The following is a 24777-nucleotide window of genomic DNA, read 5'->3' as shown; positions in this document are numbered from 1 at the left end:
AGTAGTTCAGGTTTGTTTTTTCTTGTAGTACCCAGCATGGTAAGTTGTTTTTTCTTCAACATCTGGCCTAGTTGATAGGATGTAAAAAAGTTGCCACATGTGACATTTTGTCCTTTTAGTCCATGAGTCAAATCGAGAACAACACGCATACCCTGATTTTTTTCAGGTCTTTCACCAGGGGTTTTTCCTGTATACACTTGAACATTTAGAGCATGTGAACTTTTGCTGTCGCAAAGTGTCCAGATCTTGATGCCGTATTTTGCTGGCTTACTTGGTATATATTGTCTGAATGGGCACCTACCTCGGAATGCCACCAGTTGCTCATCAACAGTTACATTTTCACCACTATTATACAATTTTGGTAGAATCTCTACCCATTGATTCCAAACATTTCTAATAGCTCTTCTTTCCATTCTATCTGTTTTAGAATCAAACCGCAGTACTCTAGAAATTTCATGAAACCTTTCACGACACATTGTAGCTCTAAATATGTGGCGACCGGTTTCGCAATTCCACAAACTTTTAGTTGATTCACCATAAGATTTGTATACCCCTGCTAAAAGAAGTAAACCAATATAAGCATTTAGAGCTGTCACATCTATTTTTTTCCATTTATCACCATAAACTACTTGTCCCTCATTGTTTGTCATTTGTATTATAATATTTAGGATAGTCATATTTAGGAACAATGCGAATGCTGATCCTATATCAGATATTCTTGATGTAGCTTACCTTGTAGGACCAGGAGTAGCTTTTATGATATTTTCAGAGGACAATCTACCAGCCTGACTAGGCTGCAAGTTCCAAATTACACACTTGTTTTTAGAAGGGATTTCTTGCATCCGGCTAGTTGTCTGGGTATCATGTTCCTCTTCATACTCCACTTCAGAATCCGAATTTTCAACATTGCTTTCCATCTCGCTTATCTGGTCCTCCTCTTCGGACATTATTTCCTGTGGGACATCATCTTCTGAATCAGAGGCGTTGACAAGCTCTTCCAATTCAGCGTCAGTCAATATCCTTTTTCGAAACATTTTTATGTAAGTTTGGAAAAGAAAAGAATAGTTGTAAAGATATGTATTCACAGTGTCAGTCAATAGACATTTTAGAAACATTTTTATCCAAGTTTTGAAAAAAAAAGAATACCTGTAAAGATGTGTATTCACAGCTCAGTGCTCTCTCTCTCACAGATTCCAGTGTCTCTTTCACAGGACTTAGCTTCAGGGTGTAAAGGCCCCGTCACACTTAGCGACGCTGCAACGATCCCGACAACGATACGACCTGTCAGGGATCGTTTCTGCGTCGCTATGTGGTCGCTGGTGAGCTGTCAAACAGGCAGGCTCACCAACGATCAGGGGAGCAGCGACATCGTGGAAAGAATCTTTCCACAATGTCCTGCTTCTGGTTACGAGCCTGCTGAAGCAGGAGCAGGCTGGTAACTATTGTAAACATCGGGTTACCAGGGGCACATGCGCACCTAGTAACCCGCTGTTTATCATGGTTACCACTCAGCTACAGTGAGCGGGAGGTTACCGCTCACTTTAGCAGGCTCGTAACCATGATAAACAGCGGGTTACTAGGTGCGCGTGTGCCCCTAGTAACCCGATGTTTACCATAGTTACCAGCCTGATCGCTGCTCCCGCTGGTCACACACAGCGATGTGTGCTGACCAGCGGGAGAGCAACGACCAAAAAATGGTCCAGGACACTTTGCAGCGATCAGCGACCTCACAGCAGGGGTCTGATCGTTGCAAAGTGTCACACATAGCGACATCGCTGGTGAGGTCGTTGTTGCGTCACCAAAACCGTGACACAGCAGCGATCTCGCTAGCGATCTCGCTATGTGAGACGGGGGCTTAAGTCAAATGACTGGTGTCCAATTTATAAGACAACAGTGTCTTCTCTCACAAACTGAAAATGCATTTGACTAAATAAGTACTTGATTACTGATAACAGTGAAACCCCCAGCCTTTGAATGATAGACAACCAGTCTCCTCTCTCACAAACAGAAAATGGATAATACTAGATAATTACTTGCTTACTGATAAGAACAGTGAAACCACCACCATTTTGAGATGAAGTACACATAAAAAAACATAACTTTTGCAGTCAGAAATAATCAGAGACCTGTAGAGCAGTATAAAATGCTATCGGGTCATATTGACCCGAACAGTACAAGTGTAACAATCAGCGTGTAGCAAAAAGTAAACAGAAAACGAAAAAAAATATATAGAGCTCCACAAAGGAGGAGAAGTCAAGATACCACTAGTTTCAAATCCTCATATAAAAAAATCTACAGGGTCTCAAAAATCAGTTCGGGTCATATTGACCCGAACAGTACAGCAGGGTTAAAGGCGTTACAAAGGGTTTTAGGTTTCTCCAACTACTACCGTAAGTTCATCAAAAACTTTTCGGTAGTGGCCAAATCTCTGACGGATATGATCAGGAAAGTGACGTACTTTTCCAAATGGTCTAGTTTGGCCAGGGAGGCTTTTGTTACCTTGAAGAAGTGTTTTGCATCTGCACCGATTCTGACGTCACTCAGCCATTTATTGTAGAAGTTGACTTGTCTGAGGTGGGGGTGGGGGTTGTATTATCGCAGGGAGCATCTCCTAGTAAATGGCGTCCATGTGCATATTTTTCTAAGAAACTCGTCCGCTGAGAAAAATGATGACATTTGTAATAGGAAACCCTTGGCAATTCTGAAGAGCGGCGTCATTTTCTCGAGGGGGCAGTACATCCGGTCATGGTAATCACTGATCTTAACTAAAATCTTCTAAGCGTCTAATGCCTAGGCAGGCAAAATGGTCGTTGTTTTTCAGCAGGTTCCACTTTTTTTGTGACGTATAGGCTGGTGAATAAGAACATTAAGGCAATTGATTTATCTCGTTGTTTTCCTGGGGATGGAAAAAATTGTAAACCAGTTCCTATACTACAAAGAGGGGTCGTTATTGCTTCTATAGGTTCTGATCTTGAGAAGTAGGTTTCTGAAGCTCAGGGGGACACTCCTGCTGCCTGTTCATTAGGTAAACTATTTGTAACTGTAAATATCTGTCTCAAAGTTAGAAGTCAACACCATGATTCGGTCTTGGTCGGACACCCGAGTAGTAAACCCACCACAGTTCTCCTTGCTCTGCATTTTTGATGGTCTGGGGTGCATCAGGATGTTTGGGAGTATGTAGCTGCCTGTAGTGTGTGTGAGCATTCTAAGACCCCTCATACTCGTTCATCCGGGTCTCTCCAACCATTGGCGATTCCCACTAGACCTTTTACTCATTTTTCGGTAGATTTCATCACTGATCTACCCATGTCTGCAGATAATACAGTTATTTTGGTGGTGGTGGACAGTTCAGCAAGATGTATCATTTCATTGTGATATCCGCCTTACCCAATGCCAAGATGATATCCGCCTTACCCAATGCCAAGACCTTGGCTCAAATTTTCATCAATTAAATTGTAAAATTACATGGAATTCCTACCGCTACCGGTGCAATTTATTTCCAAATTTTGGAAAGCGTTTTGCGCTTGTTTGGGGATACAGCTATCATTTTCCTCAGCCTTTCATCCACAGTCTAATGGGCAAACTGAGCCTGTTATCCAAAACTGTTGTGTAGTGATTAGTCTGTGTGCATATCCTCATCCTCTCCTATTTGGTTTTTCGTTCCTATTCTTCTCGGTGTTCCACTCTGTTGTTTGTGATTGCATGTTTGTATGATTGGTATTCCGTTGTAAATCTGGTTTGTGTATTCTTAAACACTATAACTCCTTACTTCCCTGGGTGGGGAGGGGATCGATTATGGCTGATTTAGGAGCTCAGCAAGGTACGTGGCCCCAGCGTCTTCACCATTAGAAGTAATCTGGAGAGTAGGGATAGGAAAGGAGCCCCTAGTCCGGGATATCCAACAACTGAGCCATGACAAAAAATCGGGTAATTACAAGTAGATTATACAATGCAGAACATATGAGTATTAAAGTACAATTAGGCAGAAAAGGCTCTCAGGGATTATAGTAGTGTTCCTGTGACAGGGGTGATACATCCATCCTTGTGGGAGTTACTACGTTGGCTCCTCCTGAACTAATGGCCCTACTGGGAGTTGCTGGGTTGTCCCGCTAGGCCATAAGTCCTCCTGACAAAGTCTACCAATGCACGTTGAGCCTCCTTTGCTCCAACTGACCCCCACTCTGTCTGCTGTCCTAGCCCAGCCCGACCCCTGTACCATACATCAGTGCTGGAAGCGATGGCCCGGCTCACTCGTGTCATCCTTCTGTAACTGCAGGAATCCTCTTATGGGTGGAGTCTCCTCTTCGGTGCATGACCAAATACAACTGTCTCCCAGATCTGGGGAGAATGGGTCTGGGCTCCAAATCTTGACTGGCATTGTCAGGGTTCGGTATCTTGACCAGTCTAGGTCTTGAATTTGGGCCTTGACCAGCTCAGTCTGGACTTTGAGTCGGGTCCTCGGGTCTTGACTGGCGTAGTCGGGGCTCCGGATGTTATCTGATGTCGTCTGGGATCTGTCTGCAATCTGCCAGCACTCTGCTGGCACACAATTCCTGCTGCAGCCTGACACTCTGACTGCAGCGTCTTCTCCTGTGCACCAGTGGCGTACCGTGAATGGTGGCAAGCCACGCCACTGCTATGGGGCCTGTGAGCCAGGGGGCCCATGAGCCGGGGGGCCCCGAAGCAGTGGGGGAACAAGGAGGATAGGAGAGTATTGTATTTACAGGGGAGGTTGTGGAGGCGAAGGAGCGCGCACACACAGTAGCCACTGCTGCAGCAACCACGTGTGCCTGCTGCTAAAGGGAAATAAATATTCCCTCTTCTCCACTTCCATGGGCATGGAGAAGAATGAATATTCATTTTTTTTAGCAGCGGGCACGGAGGAGCGCTGAGCCGCAGCTCCTGCTGACAGTGCCTGCTACTAAAAAGAATGCATATTCATTCTTCTCCATGCACATAGTCCCGGCGTAGAGAAAAGTGAATATGCTGGCAGCTCACAGCAGCGTCTGAGAGCGCGTGCTGCTCAGATGCTGACATGAGCTGCTGGCAAATAGGACGCAGGGCTGGAGCAGAGGTAAGGAAGGAAAGTGAGTATAAGGCTGTGTGCCCACGATGCGTTTTTTAAGCGTTTCAGCAGCGGCAAAACCGCTGCAGAAACGCTTAAAAACGTATGGTAGAAGGCCTCCCATGTTCCCCAATGATAATCCGCATGTCCTGTGCACATGCTGCGGAAATTTCCACTGCGGATTATCATTGCGGAAAAAAACGCAGCACTACCAATTATTTTGCGGAAGTGCTGCGTTTTCGCCGCCATTGACTTGCATTAGGCCGCATGGATTACGCATCACTGTATATGTAGATGCGCATTCCATGCTTTCTAATGTGCGGATGGTACCCAGGTCTAGAGGAGAGGAGACTCTCCTCTGGACCCGGGTACCATAGAAACTGTAAAAAAAAAAAAAAAAAGAAACTAAAAAATAAATATATACTTACCTTATTGCGGCCCCCGCTGCACTCGTCCTTTCAAGCCGGCAGTTCACGATGGACTGAAGGACCTGCGCTGACGTCATAGTCATGTGACTGGTCACGCGACGCTGACGCCGGCATGTCCTTCAGTGTACCGCTGCGGGCAAGGGAGAACAGAGGGAAGCAAGACAGCGCGGGCCATCAGAGGGTAAGTATATATTTATTTTTTACCATTCTTTTGGTCACAGTATATAAATCCATGCCGTTTGCATGGATTTATATAGTGTGATCACTTGGAAAGCGCTTGTCAACCCACATGCGGAAATGCAAGTGAAGAACGCTTGACTAACGCATGTCCCTGGCAGGAAAACGCATGTACAATCCGCATGCGTTTTTTTTCTGCCAGGGAGATGCAGAAACGCTCAGGAAAAAATCCTGAGCTTTTCTGCATCGTGGGCAAATAGCCTTAGCATTTATTTGTTTTATGTGTGCAGTGATTAAGCCATGCATACCAGGATTGGGGGATGAGGGGGCCACACATACCAGGATTGGGGGATGAGGGGTGCCACGCATACCAGGATTGGGGGATGAGGGGTGCCATGCATACCAGGATTGGGGGATGAGGGGTGCCATGCATACCAGGATTGGGGGATGAGGGGTGTCATGCATACCAGGATTGGGGGATGAGGGGTGCCATGCATACCAGGATTGGGGGATGAGGGGTGCCATGCATACCAGGATTGGGGGATGAGGGGTGCCATGCATACCAGGATTGGGGGATGAGGGGTGCCATGCATACCAGGATTGGGGGATGAGGGGTGCCATGCATACCAGGATTGGGGGATGAGGGGTGCCATGCATACCAGGGTTGGGGGATGAGGGGTGCCATGCATACCAGGATTGGGGGATGAGGGGTGCCATACATACCCGGATTGGGGACGCGGGGCACCATACATAACAGGACTGTGGGATAATGAAGCCATACATACCAAGATTGGGGGATAAGGAGGTCAGGCATACCAGAATTGGGGATGAAAGGGCCATAAATACCAGGATTGGGGGATGAGGGGGCCACACATACCAGGATTGGGGGATGAGGGGTGCCATGCATACCAGGATTGGGGGATAAGGAGGTCATGCATACCAGAATTGGGGGTGAAAGGGTCATAAATACCAGGATTGGGGGATGAGGGGTGCCACGCATACCAGGATTGGGGGATGAGGGGTGCCATGCATACCAGGATTGGAGGATGAGGGGTGCCATACATACCAGGATTGGGGACGCGGGGCACCATACATAACAGGACTATGGGATAATGAGGCCATGCATACCAGAATTGGGGATGAAATGGCCATAAATACCAGGATTGAGGGATGAGGGGGCCACACATACCAGGATTGGGCGATGAGGGGTGCCATACTTAGCAGGATTGGGGGATGAGGGGTGCCATACATACCAGGATTGGGGGATGAGGGGTGGCATGCATACAAGGATTGAGGGATGAGGGGTGCCATGCATACCAGGATTGGGGGATGAGGGGTGTCATGCATACCAGGATTGGGGGATGAGGGGTGTCATGCATACCAGGATTGGGGGATGAGGGGTGCCATGCATACCAGGATTGGGGGATGAGGGGTGCCATGCATACCAGGATTGGGGGATAAGGAGGTCATGCATACCAGAATTGGGGGTGAAAGGGTCATAAATACCAGGATTGGGGGATGAGGGGTGCCACGCATACCAGGATTGGGGGATGAGGGGTGCCATGCATACCAGGATTGGAGGATGAGGGGTGCCATACATACCAGGATTGGGGACGCGGGGCACCATACATAACAGGACTATGGGATAATGAGGCCATGCATACCAGAATTGGGGATGAAATGGCCATAAATACCAGGATTGAGGGATGAGGGGGCCACACATACCAGGATTGGGCGATGAGGGGTGCCATACTTAGCAGGATTGGGGGATGAGGGGTGCCATACATACCAGGATTGGGGGATGAGGGGTGCCATGCATACAAGGATTGGGGGATGAGGGGTGCCATGCATACCATGGGTTAAAGAGGCCGGTAAACAAGCACCGAACGACTTGAATATTGTTGATCACACTAATTTAATGGCCTAAACTCAGCCCATGTAAATGCAACCTAAATGTTTGTGTGTGATGCTGAAATATGATAGCACTTTTAACTTTTGCCTAGGGCCTCACTTTGTCTAAAACCAGCCCTGCCCCCATCCACAGTATAATGGACATCACAGCTCACCACACACACCATGATAGATCCCACAGCTTTCCCCGAACAGTATGATGGACATCACAGACCATCACACAAAGTATGATTGACCTCACATCTCTCCTGTACACAGTATTACGACATCACACACTCACCTGCAAAGTATGATGGATCCCACAGCTCCCCACATACTATATGATAGACCACACGGCCAAATATATAAAGTATGATAACCCCCACGATCACAGACACAGTGTGCTGTTTCCAGGGGTGGATTAAGAGTAGCAAGGGCCCCGGGCAGTTTAGGAGGCGCCCCCCCCTCCCACACACACACACACCTGATGTATCACGTGACATGTCACATGATCCCCTGTGATAGATCATGTGATAGTTCACGTGAATTTAATTTGGCGCAATATTAATATATTAATTATAATTTTACATTAATTGTATGACTTAATATTGAGCACAATTAAGTGTGCTGACATTCCCTATATACAGTATGAGACCCTACACACAATATGAGCTGCCACAATCCTCCCATACACAGCGGGAGGCCGCGCGGCGCCATCTGTACACAGCGGGAGGCCGCGCGGCGCCATCTGTACACAGCGGGAGGCCGCGCGGCGCCATCTGTACACAGCGGTGGGCCGCGCGGCGCCATCTGTACACAGCGGGGGGCCGCGCGGCGCCATCTGTACACAGCGGGGTGCCGCGCGGCGCCATCTGTACACAGCGGGGGGCCGCGCGGCGCCATCTGTACACAGCGGGGGGCCGCGCGGCGCCGTCTGTACACAGCGGGGGGCCGCGCGGCGCCGTCTGTACACAGCGGGGGGCCGCGCGGCGCCGTCTGTACACAGCGGGGGGCCGCGCGGCGCCGTCTGTACACAGCGGGGGGTCGCGCGGCGCCGTCTGTACACAGCGGGAGGCCGCACGGCGCCCCCCCCAGAGACAGCGGGAGGCCGCACGCAGTCACGCATATACACACAAACATATACAGACTTTTACATACATACACGCATAAACACATTTGAAACACAAAAATACATATAAACAGACATCACAAAATGATATCTGCACACTCACACACACACACACACACACTCACTCACCGTCTCCCGTTGTCCAGCTCCTCTCCGGTGGTAAGTAGTAGTGCAGGGCGCGCACTGCGTGACGTCACACTAGCAGACACGGCCGCGCACAGGGCCGTGTCTCCTAGCTGTGACGCGGCCGGGCCAGCACACAGGGAAGTTAACAGGTGCAGTGCTGGCCCGGCCGAAGAAGAAGCAGCGGCCGTGCGCAGCTGCTGGGGGAGCGGTCCGGGGGCCCCCCGCCTCTGACTGCCCTGATTATAATATGTGCGGAGCCGCGGCACATACCGGCAATCTGGCCATGAACCCCCCGGGGCCCTGGGCGGTAGCCCAGATTGCCCTCATTATAATCCGCCTATGGGCCCTAGCATATCCAACAAAGCGACATACAAAAATAATTGCATTAGCAAAGCTGTATGTGACTCTGCCGGGAGTTCTGATATAGACTACCTGCCCATAACTAGCAATCTGAAACTGAATGTAGGGATTTGGCAACACTGAACAGCTGAATAACTAACTTAAAAAAATAAGTTAAAATAAATAAATAGGAGGTTCCTAACCCATATCTTTCTTGTTTATGTGGTGCTATTAATTCCACAGCACTTTACAGACCTCACCACTGATTGTCGGCTTTCTGTGGCTGCTGTGCATAGACTGCTGCCAGTCAGTGGTGGGGTGGGGTTGCACAGAGGACTAGATGACAGCAGGTTTACTTGTCCTCTTGATAAAATCACTATTTTATGAACAGTAGATTATTACTAAACTACAGCAAGCAGCCCTGTAAGTGATGCATCGCTGGAATTAGGACCTCTGTCTCAAAATATTCTGTTCTTGGATTAGGTGGCAAAAACCTGGTAACCTCTTTAAGGTTACACTTTTGGGGAATTTTTGTCATCAGTCATCTGTTTTAATACGAAACTGTATACATTGATGGGATCCACGCTGTAATTTTACCTTTACTTGATTTATATCCGGATGATAAAGACTTTTAATTATATATTTGTTGCAGATTACCTTTATCACCTGGACCAGAAATCCATGACCGGAATTGTGGTGGGAGTGTGCATCGCTCTGACTTGTATCCTGATCTGTGTGCTTATATTGATATGCCGCAGCAAAGCCAGGTGTGTATGAGGAGTATTGCTAAAGCATTTGAGTGGAATCTTATAGTTTGTCTCATTTCATTGTTGTTGGTAAGATTATGTATTACTTTGTAAACCCGGTAAAGAAGTAAAACTTCTGGCCTGTGTGAATTGTGTGAACACCCTTGTAAGAGAGGATAGAAATCTATGGGCCTCCTCTGTGGGTCTATGTACCCAGGCTAACAACTTCTGGTATAGTTTTGTTTTCTATGTAGATATTATTTCCTTTTAAAAATTGTCAAAAACAATAAATTGTCCTATGCAGAGTCTTGAATTCAGTCTTTTTATGTTTTAGACAAATTAAAGGGTTCTTCCAGGTTTTTAAGAAACTAGGTCAATACTAGCACTAACCATGACTTACCCGTTAATGCCCCCCTGTGTTTTTGTGCCGCAGCTCTGATGGTCCCATAGTCATTATGTGCTATACATCATTCACGTGATCACTGTAGCCAATCACTGACCTTGGAACGTGAGCACTGAGGTCAGTGTTTAGCTGCAGCGGTCACTTGAATAACAGGATGTCATCACTGCAGGATCTGTAGGGACTACTGGAGCAACGGCATTGGAATAGTGAGAGATTCATTGCGTGAGTAATACTGATTTCTTTATTTTATTACATTCCGTGCTACTGGCCAACTCAAATACAAAAATGTATTGTATGCAGGGTTACAGAGCAGATTAATGTGCCATGTCGGAGTCTGTGGCAACATCTATGATGACTATAATGATGGGTATTTGTGGTTGTCACTTAGCATATGTTACCTGTGCTGAAGATCAGTAAAAAATTCAAAAGTATCTGAAAACCTTATTAAAGAGGTTGTCCACTACATTTACATTGCTGGCCTATCCTTAGGATAGGTCATTAATGTCTGATCGGCCAGGGTCCGACAACTGCCACCCCCGCCAGCTGTTATCTGTGTCAGCGGCCGATAGTGGCCACCGAAGGGTACTGCAAATCCACCTCCTATTGATTTGAATAGGAGGCAGATGTGCAGTACCCTGCTTGGCCACTATCAGAAGACAGCCAGCTCCTAAAGTGAGTATTTCTGACAGGCTGCTGTCGCCACAGATAACAGCTGATCGGTGGGGGTGCCCAGTGTCGGACCCCGGCCGATCAGACATTGAAGACCTATCGATAGGTCATAAATTAAAAAGTAGTGGTCAACCAGACTAAGGAACTTCAGAAAAAAGCCATATTGATGAATTTAATGTAAAACAGAAATGATTTTTAAATATGACTTTTATAGGTCACATCGATTACCACTGTTATGACTAGACTGATGGATGAATTTAGACTTCATAGGTGGAATACAGCAGTATTTTTTTCTCCAAATTAAGCATCAGAAAAATCTGATCTTTCCATAGTTTAAAGATATTGTATCTATCTGACCTGCTGGAAAGCATCCATTGCAAAGATTGCTCAGCAAGGAAATGATGGAACACCTAATTCGGCTACTTTAATTGCTCATGAGACTCAAGAGAGCAAAGCCATGCATCAAATGGAAGAAAATGCAGATCCCTTAATCCCTACTGTTTAAGTAAATCACTACATAGATACAAAGGTAAGTTTTCTGATGTATAATCAGATTTTTTCTTAATAAAAATTGCCTGGTAGATTTTCAGTACAGCCCAATACTAAAAGCTGTAAGGATTAGTGAAGAGCGAGTATGTTCTGTTAACCCTTTCGGCGAGTATGCTCGGGCCGAGCACCGAGTAGTTACAGCTGCTCGGTATTATGTTTGAATCGCTCCCATGTGCATGATTTGCGACTGTTTGACAACTTTAATACATGTGAGGAATGTGTAAGAAATAGACATTCCTTACATGTACTAGCTGTCAAACAGTCGCAAATCATGCACACGGGAGCGATTCAAACATAATACCGAGAAGCTGTAACTACTCGGTGCTCGGCCCGAGCATACTCAGCGAAAGGGTTAACTGAACATACTCGCTCATCACTAGTAAGGATCTCTCATTAACAAGTTAGGTAACTGCATAATAATTCTCCAATATTCAGTTATTGACTGAAAAAAAGGTAAAGAATTACAGCAGGGTGGCAGTGTAGAAGTGAACTTGCATTGTTACTAGTAAGGAACAAGCGTGCTCAGGGCCACGCATGTTTGGCGCTCTTTAGACAGCGAATAAACATGCGGGGATTGCCTGACATTCACTGTAATGCCGTAGCCATGTTGATTGTGACATTACAGTGATTGGCTGGCCGCATATCGTCATCGGGTCTACATAAGACCCGGTGAACCTATGCTCGTCAGTCTACCCTGGAAACAGACAGAATAGGGAGAGCTGCTGCTGAGTGAGAGAGAGAATTGGTGGTTTTTAGTGAGGTATTAGGTATTCCACAGCAAGATCTATATCCATCTGAACTAACAGTCCTTCTGAGGACTAATCCAGCTGCATATATTACTGGTGATAGCAGGAGTTAGGCAGGCAGAGTTTGTGGACACTGTATACAGCAGAATAGGATCTATTTCACGTTCTGTCTGCTGCTGTTACAGATATCCATAGCTCTAGATATCAGGGCTAATTTTTTTTTTTTGCTCTTAATCCTGATTATTTGCTTAAAAAGAAATACAGTACACCATTTTACTGCTCCATTTGCTTGTTAACAGAATACAGCTCGATATTTTTATTTATTTTTTTTTATTCGCATTGCTGTATTGTGGAAGCAGAGAAACTTATCCATCATCAGACATGATCCCATATTACTGCTGTAATAATCGTGATATTTTTTGGAGCATACCCAATATTAGACTCCAGTTAAAGACTGCCGGTTGTGTGTTGTTCAGCCTATTCACACTTAGTTGCTGACCAATACCATATCTCTAACGCCACTGCTTAAAACTGTGATCATCAGACGGGATCAGATATTACTGCGCTAACAATCCAGAATTTTTTGGGCGCGTGCCAGATATTACACTCCATTTAAACTATCCCAGTTGTGCGTTGTTCAAACCCATTTACCCTTGGTCGCTGACCAACAGTATATCTGTGAACAATGTTGTCAGAGCATTACGCCACTTTTTCGGACTGACAATAAAGCTTACAAAAACAAAGCTAAAATTGATTTTCCCGGAAGAAATGTTAAGAAACATTCTTTGCAGGGTCGTGACTTGTATATAATGCCAAATAAATAACAAAAAAAGAAGAAAGTCATGGACTGTGGAAGAGATTTATGCGACCAGAATGAACACTCTTCACGAGCTGATTATACCACCTAGCAGCACCTATCTCTATTTCAAATGCATCTAACAGCGGTATCGATAGGAAATAGAATAGATTTGTATCTTTTTTTCTGCAGCACGCAGTATAAGGCAATCATACCTGGCTGGATCGGTGTAATACGCTATCCATACTGCGATAGCTCACCCGTAAATGAATTTCAGATAAGACAGGTAATGTAGAATATAGAATATATTTGAATTGTCCTTCCCATTATTAAGAAGTGGGTCTCCTATACTGTTATTGCGTATGCTGTAATTTCAGTCAGGACACACCTCAATAAATATATATATATACACTGTTCAACAAATTAAAGGGAACACTTAAGCAACGGAATATAACTCCAAGTACATCAAACTTCTGTGAAATCAAACTGTCCACTTAGGAAGCAACACTGATTGACAATCAATTTCACATGCTGTTGAGCAAATGCAATAGAAAATAGATGGAAATTATTGGCAATTATCAAGACCCACTCAATAAAAGAGTGGTTCTGCAGGTGGGGACCACAGACCACATCTCAGTACCAATGCTTTCTGGCTGATGTTTTGGTCACTTTTGAATGCTGGTTGTGCTTTCACACTCGTGGTAGCATGAGACGGACTCTACAACCCATAGAAGTTGCTCAGGTAGTGCAGCTCATCCAATATGGCACATCAATGCGAGCTGTGGCAAGAAGGTTTGCTGCTTCTGTCAGCGTAGTGTCTCGAGGCTGGAGGCGCTACCAGGAGACAGGCTAATATACCAGGAGATGTGGAGGGGGCCGTAGGAGGACAACAACCCAGCAGCAGAACCGCTACCTCCGCCTTTGTGCAAGGAGGAACAGGAGGAGCACTGCCAGAGCCCTGCAAAATGACCTCCAGCAGGCCACAAATGTGCATGTGTCTGCACAAACGGTGAGAAACCGACTCCATGAGGGTCGTATGAGGGCTCGACGTCCACAGAAGGGGGTTGTGCTCACAGCCCAACACTGTGCAGGACGCTTTGCATTTGCCACAGAACACAAGAATTGGCAAAGTCACCACTGGCGCCCTGTGCTCTTCACAGTTGTAAGCAGGTTCACACTGAGCACATATGACAGACGTGACAGAGTCTGGAGACGCCGTGGAGAGCAATCTGCTGCCTGCAACATCCTTCAGCATGACCGGTTTGGTAGTGGGTCAGTAATGGTGTGGAGTGGCATTTCTTTGGAGGGCCACACAGCCCTCCATGTGCTCGCCAGAGGTAGCCTGCCTGCTAAGCTTCTCTGGGAACTCCTTCAAGATTGTTGGAAGACCATTTCCGGTGACTACCTCTTGAAGCTCATCAAGAGAATGCCAAGAGTGTGCAAAGCAGTCATCAAAGCAAAAGGTGGCTACTTTGAAGAACCTAGAATATAAGACATATTTTCAGTTGTTTCACACTTTTTTGTTAAGTATATAATTCCACATGTGTTAATTCATAGTTTTGATGCCTTCAGTGTGAATGTACAATTTTCATAGTCATGAATATACAGAAAAATCTTTAAATGAGAAGGTGTGGCCAAACTTTTGGTCTGTACTGTATATATACACATACATACATACATGTACATATACAGTGGGTACGGAAAGTATTCAGACCCCTTTCCATTTGGTAAAGTTCATTTTTTTTCGCATTAATGTACACTCTGTGTCCCGTCTTGACTGAAAAGAATAACGGAAATATCACATGGTCATAAGTATTCAGACCCTTTGCTCAGTATTGAGTAGAAGCACCCTTTTGAACTAGTACAGCCATGAGTCGTCTTGGGAATGATGCAACAAGTTTTTCATCCCTGGATTTGGTGATCCTCTCCAGTTCTGTCAGGTTTGATGGTGAACGTTGGTGGACAGCCATTTTCAGGTCTCTCCAGAGATGCTCAATTGGGTTTAGGTCAGGGCTCTGGCTGGGCCAGTCAACAATGGTCACAGAGTTGCTCTGAAGCCACTCCTTTGTTAGTTTAGCTGTGTGCTTAGGGTCATTTTCTAGTTGGAAGGTGAACCTTCGGCCAAGTCTGAGGTCCAGAGCACTCTGGAAGTGGTCTGGAAGAGGTTTTCATACAGGATATCTCTGTACTTGGCAGCATTCATGTTTCCTTCAATTGCAACCAGTTGTCCTGTCCCTTCAGCTGAAAAACACCCCCATAGCATGATGCTGCCACCACCATGTTTCACTGTTGGGATTGTAATGGGCAGGTGATGAGCAGTGCCTGGTTTTCTCCACACATACCAGTTAGAATTATTGTTATGTTCTGCTACCAGAGCTAAGGAAAGAGAGGAGATCTGTCCCTACGATAGAACTCAGCTTGATCCCTACGATGTAACAGGGGACCTGATCCTGCGATCAGACCTGCTAAAGTCCTCAGCTAGTCTGTACGGAGACCTATAGATGTGGGGAAGGAATCCCTACAAGTTCTAGGGACTGGAAGCAAAATGGACACCTCCTAACAGAAATAGTAGCAGACAGACGAACAAACAAATAATATAGAACACAGAGGTCCGAAGACCAAGCAAACTAACAGAGTTAGATACTGAGCACCGGCTAGCTAAAGAGTAGTAATACAATGAAGTCCAGCAAAGCCAGAAGGGCGGAGCAGGACTAAATAGGCCAACAAGGTCATGTGACCAGCAATAGAAAAAAACCTAAGAGCAAGGTTCTAACAGTACCCCCCCCTTCTAAGAGGATCCTCCGGATCCCCTAGGACCAGGCTTATCAGGAAATCTCCTGTGAAACGCTCTGATAAGTCTGGACGCGGAAACATCATCCGACCTCACCCATGAGTTATCCTCGGGACCGAAACCTTTCCAGGCCACGAGATACTGGAAACTACCTCTATACCGTCTAGAATTAAGGATGCTAGAAATTTCATATTCCCCATCCTCCACCACCGGGGGAACAGAGGCAGAGGCGTCACAATCCGACACAACAGCTTTTTTCAACAGAGAGACATGAAACACGGGATTAATTCTCCAGGAGGTAGGAACCTCCAACCTAACAGCAGATCGGTTGACAACCTGAAGCACCTTAAAGGGCCCTACAAACTTGGGACCCAATTTCTTAGAAGGAATCCTCAACCGCAGATTCCTAGAGGACAACCAAACCATGTCACCAACAGCGAACAAAACCTCCTGTCGTTTCCTATCAAAGTAGTCTTTAGATTTTCTGTTAGCCTCCTGAAGATTACCACGCACATCCGTCCAAACTCTCTCCAAATCGCCGGAAAAATTCTCCTCCTCAGGCACGGCAGATCCCAACTTGGAGAACGACCCAAACGACGGATGTCTCCCAGAACAACAAAAAAAAGGCGAACAACCAGCAGAAGAAGATGTATGGTTGTTAAGAGCAAATTCAGCAAGTGGCAGAAACTCAGACCACCCCTCTTGATTGTCTGCCACAAAACAATGCAAGAACTGCTCAACATCCTGGTTTTTCCTTTCTGTCTGGCCATTAGATTCAGGATGATATCCGGATGAGAACGACAAATGAACTCCCAACCTGTCACAAAAGGCGCGCCAAAAACGAGCCACGAACTGAGGTCCCCTATCAGAAACAATGTCAGTAGGAACGCCATGAAGTCTGACAATTTCCTTGACAAAGGCCTTAGCGAGAGTCTTAGCGCAGGGCAGTTTGACGAAGGGAACCAAGTGACACATCTTGCTAAAACGGTCCACGACCACCCAGATGACAGTAAAACCCTCAGAGGGGGGAAGGTCAGTTATAAAGTCCATAGCCAAATGTGTCCAAGGAGCACTGGGAACCTCCAGAGGGGAAAGCAACCCCGCAGCAGGAGTATGTGAGGACTTAGATCTAGCACATATAGTACATTGACGCACCCACTTAATGACTTCCTTCTGCCATCCAGGCCACCAAAAACTGCGACCCACCAGTCTCTTGGTCTCAGAGATTCCGGGATGACCTGCCAACCGAGATTCGTGACACTCCACAAACAAATCTCTCCTAAAGGTCCCAGGCACAAACAACCTCCCATGGGGAGTGTTAGATGGGGCATTCTCCTGTGCTTTAAGAATCTCATCCTCCAAAATGGAGTCCAAAGCAGCAATCACAACACCTTCTTGTAAAATGTTCTCCTCTTTCTCAGCACCGACTATGGGAGAAAAACTGCGAGACAAGGCATCCGCCTTAACATTCTTAGTACCTGGGATGTAAGTAACGGAAAAATTAAACCGTGAGAAAAACAGTGCCCACCTAGCCTGACGGGCATTCAGTCGCTTGGCAGCATCAAGATATATCAGATTTTTATGATCCGTAAAAACCTGAACGGGAAATTCAGCACCTTCCAAGAGGTGGCGCCAGTGTTCAAATGCGAGTTTAATAGCCAATAATTCCCGATTACCAACATCGTAATTCAGTTCAGTCTCCGAAAATTTTTTTGAAAAAAAGGCACAGGGATGTACTCCATCCCCGTTATCCTGAGACAATACTGCGCCAACCCCCACAGAGGAAGCATCAACCTCAACCAAAAACGGCTTAGTCACATCAGGCTGCATAAGGATGGGAGCAGAGGTGAACCTCTCCTTGAGATACACAAAAGCTTCAATGGCCTCAGAAGTCCACTGAACCGCATCAGCACCTTTCCTGGTGAGATCGGTCAGAGGTTTGACAATAATAGAAAAATTTTTAATGAATTTTCTATAATAATTGGCGAAACCCAAAAACCTCTGTATCGATTTCAAAGCAATAGGCCTAGGCCATTCCTGCACAGCTTGAACTTTCACCGGGTCCATCTCAAAACCTTCACTGGAGATAATGTAGCCCAAAAAACTAATTCTCTGTACAGCGAACTCACATTTCTCCAGCTTAGCAAAAAGCGAATTGTCAATCAATAACTGTAATACTTCACGTACGCTCCGCCAATGAGATTCCAGATCCGGCGAATAAATCAAAATGTCATCCAAATACACAACCACATTTTTGCCGATCAAAGGTCTAAGGATGTCATTAATAAGATTCTGAAAAAATGCAGGAGCATTAGTAAGACCAAAAGGCATAACCAAATTCTCAAAATGACCCACAGGAGTGTTAAAAGCAGTCTTCCATTCATCACCCTCCTTCATGCGCAACAGATTGTATGCCCCCCGAAGGTCAATTTTAGAGAACCACTTGGCCCCCACTAACTGGTTAAACAGATCAGGAATCAATGGCAGTGGGTAAGGATTACGTACAGTAATTTTGTTAACCTCACGAAAATCCAGACAAGGACGTAAACCGCCGTCCTTTTTTTTTACAAAAAAAATCCAACCGCCACAGGAGACTTAGAGGGCCTAATGTGACCGGCGGCCAAACTTGTCTGTATGTATTCCTCCAAAGCCTTTCTCTCAGGAATAGTAAGGTTAAATAAACGACTTTTAGGAAGAGTCGCTCCAGGGACAAATTCAATAGTACAATCATAGTCTCTATGGGGAGGCAAAACCTGCGATTCCTTCTCAGAAAAAACTCTCCAAAAATCCTGAATAGGAACAGGCAATTCCCCCCTATCCACAGCTGCAATGCGCCCGTTACAACACTTGTCATAACATTTATGGCTCCAGGATTTAATTTCATTGGTAGACCAATCCAATACAGGATTGTGCAATTTTAACCAGGGCAATCCCAACACCACCGGAGAAGGCAAGTTATTCAAAACTACCAAATCCAAATTCTCATGGTGAACACCATTAATAGTGAGGGGAAATTCACAGACCTTGAGAGTAACATTCTTCAAAGGGGAGCCATCCACAGAAACCACAGCAATAGGGGATGACAAAGGTTCGGGTTTTAAATTGAGTTTTTCCAAGAATCCCCCATCAATAACATTCAGAGTAGACCCACAATCGACAAACACCCGAAATTCCATTAATTTTTCCTGAGCAATAGTGGAAGCAGCTAAAAATACACCCTTGGAATTTAAACAGGCAATACGGGCATGACTGACCATTTTTTTTTCTTTCTTCATACGAAGCACACAGCTTTTAATGAAATGACCAGAATTTCCGCAATAGAAACACAAACCTTCAGAAAATCTGCGGTCCTTTTCTTGAGAGCGAGGTGCCATCGCTCCAATCTCCATCGGCTCTCCACTGTCAGTACACACATTCTCATGACCAGAAACTGACATAGCAGAGGATTTGCTCTCATTAACCCTTGCACGCAGTCTCCTATCCACCCGTATAGCTAATTGCATAGCCTGTTGCAAATCTTCAGGTGTGGGATAAGCAATTAGCAAGTCTTTAACCCTTTCAATAAGCCCAGCAAGAAACAGACTCTTCAGAGCAGAATCGTTCCACCCTATTTGAGTAGACCACCGACGGAAATGAGTACAATATTTTTCCACATTACCTGATCCCTGTCTCAAACGTCTCAACTCAGTCTCAGCAGATGAGACACGGTCAGGATCATCATATAATAGCCCCAAAGCAGAAAAAAAACTATCCACTGATCTAAAGCATGAATCACTAAGTTGCAAAGAAAAGGCCCACTCCTGAGGCTCTTTGCGCAAAAGTGACATTATGAACCCTATGCTCTGGGATTCATCCCCAGAGGACCTGGGTCTCAAACGAAAATACAATAAGCAAGCATTTTTAAATGAAAAAAATTCTTGATGTTCACCAAAAAATAAATCAGGCAAACGTACCTTAGGCTCCAAGAAATGTGCTCCAGGACAGTTACTCACGTGCTGACGGAGCTCGGCCACCTCCAGAGAGAGTCCCTGCAGGCGTTGAGCCAAATCCTGAACCGACACCATGATGGAACAGAAAAATCTTTCCTTAGAGAATTTGCAGGCTGGACTTACTGTTATGTTCTGCTACCAGAGCTAAGGAAAGAGAGGAGATCTGTCCCTACGATAGAACTCAGCTTGATCCCTATGATGTAACAGGGGACCTGATCCTGCGATCAGACCTGCTAAAGTCCTCAGCTAGTCTGTACGGAGACCTATAGATGTGGGGAAGGAATCCCTACAAGTTCTAGGGACTGGAAGCAAAATGGACACCTCCTAACAGAAATAGTAGCAGACAGACGAACAAACAAATAATATAGAACACCGAGGTCCGAAGACCAAGCAAACTAACAGAGTTAGATACTGAGCACCGGCTAGCTAAAGAGTAGTAATACAATGAAGTCCAGCAAAGCCAGAAGGGCGGAGCAGGACTAAATAGGCCAACAAGGTCATGTGACCAGCAATAGAAAAAAACCTAAGAGCAAGGTTCTAACAATTATCACCAAAAAGTTCTATCTTCCTCTCATCAGACCAGAGAATCTTATTTCTCATAGTCTGGGAGTTCTTAATGTGTTTTTGAGCAAACTCTATGCGGGCTTTCATATGTCTTGCACTGAGGAGAGGCTTCCGTCGGGCCACTCTGCCATAAAGGCCCGACTGGTGGAGGGCTGCAGTGATACAGTAGTTGACTTTGTGGAACTCTCTCCCATCTTCCTACTGCATCTCTAGAGCTCAGCCACAGTGATCTTGGGGTTCTTCTTTACCTCTCTCACCAAGGCTCTTCTCCCATGATTGCTCAGTTTGACTGGACGGCCAGGTCTAGGAAAACTTCTGGTGGTCCCAAACTTATTCCATTTAAGGATTATGGAGGCCACTGTGCTCTTAGGAACCTTAAGTAATGCAGAAATTCTTTTGTAACCTTGGCCAGATCTGTGCCTTGCCACAATTCTGTCTCTGAGCTTCTTGGGCAGTTCCTTTGAGCTCAAAATTCTCATTTGGTCTGACATGCACTGTGAGCTGTGAGGTCTTATATAGACAGGTGTGTGCCTTTCCAAATCAAGTCCTATCAGTTTAATGAAACACAGCTAGACTGCAATGAAGGAGTAGAACCATCTCAAGGAGGATCACAAGAAAATGGACAGCATGTGACTTAAATATGAGTGTCTGAGCAAAGGGTCTGAATAGACTATGTGATATTTCAGTTTTTCTTTTTCAACAAATTTGCAAAACTGTCTAAATTTCTGTTTTTTTTTCAGTCAAGATGGGGTGCAGAGTAGTGTTGAGCAAGTATGTTCTATTAACCCTTTCGAAGAGTATGCTCGGGCCGAGCACCGAGTATTTATAGCTGCTCGGTGATATGGTTGAATCGCTCCCGTGTGCATGATTTGCGCTTGTTTGACAGTTTTATTACATGTGAGGAATGTCTATTTCTTACACATTCCTCACATGTAATAAAACTGTCAAACAGTTGGAAAGACTAGAAGCAATGGGATGAAACTAAATGGGAGGAGACACAGATTAGATATTAGAAAAAACTTTTTGACAGTTAGGGTGATTAATGAGTGGAACAGGCTGCCACGAGAGGTGGTGAGTTCCCCTTCAATGGACGTCTTCAAACAGAGGCTGGACAGACATCTGTCTGAGATGATTTAGTGAATCCTGCTTTGAGCAGGGGGTTGGACCAGATGACCCAGGAGGTCCCTTCCAACTCTACCATTCTATGATTCTATGATTCTATGAAATCATGCACACGGGAGCGATTTAACCTTATCACCGAGCAGCTATAAATACTCGTAGTTCGGCCCGAGCATACTCGGACAGAACATACTCGCTCAACACTAGTGCAGAGTGTACTTTAATGAGAAAAAAAAATGAACTTTTTAGAATTTACCAAATGGCTGCAATGAAAAAAAGAGTGAAAACTTTAAAGGGGTTTCCGTAACCACTGTGTATATATGTATATGTGTAAAATATATATACATACGTGTGTGTATATATATATATGTATATATATTATAATAGAAACATAGCAGGGTCTTTGGTATAAAAACCAAATGTAACCTCAATGTAATCACATTGTACAGCTCCTGCACCTCCTCCTCCTCTTTGGCCTCCATCTCCGAAATGACAACATCAGTCGCAAGCTGGAAGCACTGCAGCACTGCCTCGATCAAGTGGCAACAAGCTGTGCTGAAGATTATATGCTTAGGTGACAAACCGCACACCGATGCAGAGTTGTTGAAAGCTGAAACAGAGCAAGCAGATCTGTGTCTCTCACCGCTGAACATACAGCCAGGCATGGTCATGTGTGACAATGGCCAGAACCTAGTGGCGGAGAAATGACAGCCGGAGTAGACACAGTTTCCCTCTATGCCAGTCCTTTCACCTACCTAAAGAATATGGCTGTGGTGAATTACAACTCTCACCCTGGCTAAGAAAAGCCTGTGTGAAGGTTCCCAGACACTCTATGGGTGTTTTTGTTTTTTACTGTGGACTGGCTCCAGCAATCTATAAGACTTAAGATGCAATCTGGCACCTTGGCAAAATCCCAATTCTGTTTTCCCTCTGATATCTAACAAACAGGTCATGCTGGAGAAACTTGCACCTACTGCCACTCAATGTCTTCAGATCCTTTGTGAGAAACTAATGTTTGGGCAGCCAATCTACCAAATACAATTCCTGAGATGGAAATTGTGGATGGCTTCACTTCTGGTACTGGGTGCTAATACCAAACCATGCTGTGCCATTCTCTGGATATTCCAGGCTGGTTGGAGACGCTCATTCCCACAGAAAAGTACCAGTGTCATGGAACAACAAGGGGATGTCCGGCAGACGGCAGAACACACGGATGCAATGGGAGATAGAGGGGGGAAGGAGGGCCCTAGCGTTAGGGAACAAGGGAAGGGACACCTCCTGACACCAACCTGTGTCTGTCCCTATTTTCCCCCCTATCGTCCCTAGACGGGTCTTTCTCCCAGTGCGTGATCACGTGCCTAAGCCCTCGCTGGTCCTGGACTTAACCTGGCTAGTTCGCAGGCCAGCGAGACACTAGTCTCACCACTGCAATAGGACACACAAGAAAGGGAAGACTAACAATAGGATGATAACAACATAAAATACACTTATCTCACCAACAGAAAACTTCACCTCTACAACAGCAACGAACACCGCAGCTTCTCCAAAGACTGGCTCCTTCAAAGAGGTCAGCATAGAATGAACTATAACCAGTGGTCAGCTGATGGATTATGTGGCTATTTAAAGGGAGGTGGGAGTGTCACCAACCAACATCAACTGACCGTTAACAAAAGGCTGCCACCAAGAGACTAACATTATCCCTTGCTGGACAAAAAGGAAAAAAATACATTTAAATTACAGCATAACCAGAGCTGCCACGAATCTCCAAATTATTTGTGACAACCAGCAAGCTAAGGAGATGGTGGCCTCTACCATCATGAAGGAGTTTGCTCGTTGTCTAGGAGACCGACCACCACTGCTGTTTACCTTGTGAACATAGTGTTGAAGCTTTATTGACCCAGGGTCCATAATCCTCTGGGTCGGGAGGATGTGTTCTATCCCAGGGTCCGACTGGGTCCCTGCTTCCACTATATTAACTCAGTGTGCCGTCAGTGAGATGTACCATCCCTGGCCACAAGCACTTGTCCATGTGTCTGCTTAGGTGGTCCTTCCCCGTAACTGCGTTGGTGAGGGTACGGGTAATGTTCTGGGACCCGTGCTTGTATAAGGCAGGGACGGCACACCGGGAGAAATAGTGGCGGCTGAGGACTGAGTACCGAGGGACAGCCGCCACGAGGTTGCGGAAAGCTTCCGCCTCCACGACCCTAAAAGGCAAAATTTCTAGTGCGAGCAGTCGAGAAATGTGGCAGTTTAGTATTGTAGCCTGTTTGGCTCGTATATGCGCTTGCATTCCAAGGACTGGGTTAGGGACAACTGAATGCTGAAGGACAACTGAGGAATATGCCGACTCCAAGCAAGAAAAAAAAATCTCCCTGATCCGCACATTCCTCAAACAAGAATCTGCAAAAACAATTGCTCTTGCCCTCATCATCTCCCGCCTCGACTACTGCAACCTTCTGCTCTGCGGCCTCCCTTCTCGCACCCCTCCAATCTATCCTAAACTCTGGTGCCCGACTAATCCACGCCCCCCTCCGCTATTCCCCGGTCTCTCCTTTCTGTCAATCCCTTCACTGACTCCCCATTGCCCAGAGACTCTAGTTCAAAACCCTAACCTTGGCATACAAAGCCATCCACAACCTGTCTCCTGCATACATCTGTGACCTAGTCTCCCGATACTTACTGCACGCAATCTCCGATCCTCACAAGATCTCCTTCTCTACTCCCCTCTTTTCTCCTCTGCCCACAATCGCATACAAGATTTGTCCCGTGCATCCCCCCCTACTTTCTAACTCTTTACCCCAACATATCAGGCTCTCTTCTACCGTGGAAACCTTCAAAAGGAACCTGAAGACTTACATCTTCCGACAAGCCTACAAGATTATTGTAATTGTTTTTGCTATCTATACCCCTTTTTCACATGTAAGGCGCTATAATAATAATAATAATATGGTCCAGACTCACGCTACGGAGACTGGACCGTGTGGAATACAGGGTGGTGATGGTTGCAAACTGACTGGAAGCATTATCTTTTTATCTGCTATCCAACCAACAACCCTTTCACACTAATCTGCCTTCAAGAGTGGTATTCCACGGCCTTGTAGAAAGTGGGACAGGAAGCTAGATCGACATGATGTGGGTGCTTGTTGTGCTCCCTCAGCAGGCACAGTTTCATCTTGCCCATGGCCTCGGCCTCTGCGTGCACCGTCACCATTACGTCCACTTCCAGGTCCCTTGCCATGCACCTTTCCCAT

Source organism: Phyllobates terribilis, unplaced genomic scaffold (genome assembly GCF_046119375.1).
Source record: "Phyllobates terribilis strain yellow unplaced genomic scaffold, ASM4611937v1 Scaffold_11__3_contigs__length_659146591, whole genome shotgun sequence".
In the NCBI taxonomy this organism is placed as follows: domain Eukaryota; kingdom Metazoa; phylum Chordata; class Amphibia; order Anura; family Dendrobatidae; genus Phyllobates; species Phyllobates terribilis.
The sequence above is the reverse complement of the archived record's forward strand: the minus strand, read 5'-3'. Positions refer to the sequence as shown.